We start from the raw sequence: 3,948 nt of genomic DNA on the forward strand, positions 1-3,948 counted from the left end.
GTCTTCATTTTTCTACTCATCTGTCCATACAATGGATAAAGGGAGTGGGAGACACAAGGTTTTCACAATCACATGGTCACACAGTGTAAGCTATATATACAATAATCTATCCTCAAAAATCAAGGCTACTGGGTTGCAGTTCAACAGTTTCAGGTATTTCCTTCTAGTTATTCCAATACACTAAAAACTGGAAAGGGATATTTATATAATGCATAAAATCACCTCCAGAATGACCTCTCAACTCCATTTGAAATCTCTCAGCTACAGAAAAAAATATGGAAGGCTTCACGAATTTGCATGTCATCCTTGTGCCGGGGCCATGCTAATCTTCTCTGTATCGTTCCTATTTTAGTGTATGTGTTACAGAAGTGAGCACTCTGATAACTTCTTCATTCTAAAGTGCTTCTTTGGATATGTTCCCCATCTCAGGCTTCCGTTTTGCCAGTTTTGGGGGTAAATCAAGTATTGAAACATTCTTTTCTCTCTCCTTCACATTCCACATGCAAACATCAGTAAAACCTGTTTTGGATCTACCTTCAAATTAGATCTATATGGTAAAATATTAATATTAATTAATTAATAAATTAATATTAATATTTTACCATATAGATCATTCTAGATTCCTCCCCTTGCTTACCAGCAACCTTTCACTCCAACCGTGAGAAACCTAGCTCCCACCACTATCTGGCATCCATTTATTGAAATGTTCAATTCCACTGTACATGGAAAGTGGATTCAGAATTAACTTTTACCCCCAAAATATTTATGTACATTTGCTTTTACTTTAGCCTTACAGATCCTACTCATTTTGAGTTACTCAGGTCAGCACCTTATTTCCCTACCCCTTCAGTGATGTTTCATTTATATATTATACATTTAGGATACTTTTGTCACATTTCTGCATTCATTCCATCCTGAGACCCCCAGCCTCCTAAATGATTTTTTAAAAATTTGCATACATTAAGCCTATTCTTTGTGCTGTAAAGTTCTAAGGGTTTTGACAAATACTTAATATCTTATATTCACAAGTACAGTATTATCCAGAATAGTTTCACCACCCTGAAATATCACCTGTGCTTCATATATTCAATCCTCCATTCCCAAAACTCTAGGAACGACCTGTTTGCTGTCTGTATAGATTCACCTTTTTCAGAATGTCATGTAATTGGAATTACACAGCATGTAGCCTTTTCAAGCTGTCTTCTTTCACTTAGCAATATGTATTTAAGGTCCCTCTATATCTATTTGTGGGTTGATAGCTCATTTGATTTTATTGCTGAATAATATTCCATTGCATGGCTATACCACAGTCTGTACATTCTCTCAGCTTTATTCTATTTCATAACACTTATCACCACCTGACAATATTTATTGTTTATTTTCTGTCTCTCCTCATTCTAAAGTAAGACACATTAAGCAGAGATTTTGCCTGCTCACTTGTTCATTCCCAGAACACATAACAGTGCATGGCACTTGCATAATTGAAGGAAAGTACATATATTATACATCTTAACATTTATTAAATCATCTGGAATTTATTATGGTACATAGGATACACTATTCAATACCAAATTTTAAAAACTTGGTCAAAATAAATATGCCTACATAAATTTATTTTTCTATTTTACTTATTCTGAATATAAAATTAATGCATGTTACTTCTATAAACATCTACATAAAAAGAACATGAAAAAATATAGTTAAAGTGGACCATAAGCTACCACACAGAAGTAACCACTGTTGAACTATATTCACATATGTTTGTCTTATTTTGGGAGGGTTTTTGTTTTTTTAATAAAACTTCATTCATATTATGACTACTGTTATTTAAACTATTTTTTTATTTTAAAATATTAAAGAAACAGTATTCTGTTTAAATATAAACTATGTCTGTCACATTATATACTAAGTTTAGAATCTTCCATTATAAGGATCAACTATTATTTAAATATTCAACTATTTTATTACATATAGGAGGAAGTTTCTCCCCATCATATTTTTATTGTTCTAAATAATATTCCAAAAAACATCTTTAGATGCATTTCTCTGCATATCACCTACTCTTTAGAATAATTCCCTAGAAATAAAATTACTGTCTCAGATAGGAAGCACACTTTAAGACCCCAATTCACTGCATTCCAAAAAGATTACATTTAGTTTCTTTCAAATAATTAGGTGCAAGAGTACCAGATTCTCTGGAACCCACTATTATGGCAATGGTCATTCTTTTTCATCTTTACCAATTTATAAATTAAAACTACCATGCCATTTCAGTTTTATATTGTATGTTTTAATTTTGTTGTGTGGCAGTGATATAAATATACACCTAAAAATGCATATATACATATGCATACACATATAAATTTACATATACACACATATACATATACATTCACATATACATAGATATCATTTATTTGGCCAGTGGTCCTAGCACTATTTATTCATCATTTATTCAACAACCTATTCTATCCTAACCATATTAGTTAGGCACTCATTTTGGGCTGCAAAACCCAATTAACGGTGGCTTAAAAATGATTTCCCCATAACCAGAAATTTGGAGACAGAATGCTGCTGCCATATGCTGAATGGCTCAGTGATATCAGTGATATGATGCTCTGCCTTATTTTTGTGTTTGGTAGATAGGTGATACAACTCTAGCTGGTCTATCAGGGTTTAATTTAGAAAATACAGGGAAGGGAAGCAGATCAGTTCTTTTTTCAGGATAATAAAAATTTTCCTAAAAGTCTGAAAGAGACTTCCATTCATATTTTATTGGCCAGATCATGATACCATGGACACCTGAGCTACAACAAGACTAGCAAAACAAGTATTTTCTAGCCTCTGTGGTGGTGGTGGGCAAGAGAGAAAGAAGTGTGGGCTAATATTGAAGCTAAATAATCAAAAGGGGTCAGCCAAATTAATTATTTTTAAATTTAGTTAACTGTCAAATTAACATTTATGGAGTTCTTACTATACGTCAGAAATGCTATTAAGCATCATATGTGCATGTTTTCTTATGTATCCTCTGAAATACACATTATTATTTCCAATTTATCTATAAGGAAACTTAAGAGTAATTAGTAACCTGACCAAGGTCATTTAAACACACAAGTTTTGATTCCTGATCCTTTACAAGTTATCATTCTGTTTTAAATTACCTCTTTCTATTCTACAATGTTATTTAATATATTGTAAAGGTAAATCATATTAGATTTTTAATGTTGATCCATTCTTGTATTCCTAGAATAAAATCCTGTTGGTTAGGTGTTGGTATTCATTCTTCTGGATTCAAGTTGCCAGTAATTTATTTAAGAATGTTAATTGATAAGGAAATTTTCTTAGACCCTCCTTCCCTTTTTTCGGTCAAAATTTGATGCACAGATAACACTGCCTACAACATAATTATTGGGAAGATTTGCAGGCTTCCCAGTGAAAGCTAAAAAATGGGGATGGGTGTCATCTTCACACCAAATTGAAGAATTTCCGGAAGATGTAATGCAGTCAGAATCATATATATGGAAAATCTAATGCAATTCTACCTAAAATCAGACATAACTATTGGGCATCAGGCAGAAAGAGTGAACTCATTCTCCCTATTAGAAGTCCAGAATAATCTCAGAGTTCTCTGGGGCAAGGTCTAGGAAAGAGATGGGCTCCTAATAATTCAGAGGCTTTTGGAATTGTGATGTGGTTCAATGGCCTATGTTCACAAATGGCGGATCCAAGCATTTACAAAAAGAACAGATCTTTAAAGAAAAGTTAGCATCTGAGGGAACCTCAAAATACCTTGCGTAAGTAAAGTGATAATTCAGTTTTTACAAAAGGCAGAATAAAGGATGTATTAAATAGAAAAATGCCATAATATGCCCCTTCCTAGAATAATTCCTATAGCACCAGCCATATTGATTCAGCTATTCTTCAATCTCCTTGCTTTCCACCATCCCA

General features: G+C 32.9%; 1 non-coding gene across 1 annotated transcript; it reads right to left on the bottom strand.

Annotated features, from left to right (window-relative positions):
- Positions 1-269: 269 nt before the first annotated feature.
- LOC119535638 lies at positions 270-376 on the bottom strand. Its single transcript, XR_005217251.1, has one exon. It is a non-coding gene; the product is annotated as a U6 spliceosomal RNA (small nuclear RNA).
- Positions 377-3,948: the final 3,572 nt, after the last annotated feature.

The sequence above is a fragment of the Choloepus didactylus genome, chromosome 5 (genome assembly GCF_015220235.1).
Source record: "Choloepus didactylus isolate mChoDid1 chromosome 5, mChoDid1.pri, whole genome shotgun sequence".
Taxonomy (NCBI): Eukaryota; Metazoa; Chordata; class Mammalia; order Pilosa; family Megalonychidae; genus Choloepus; species Choloepus didactylus.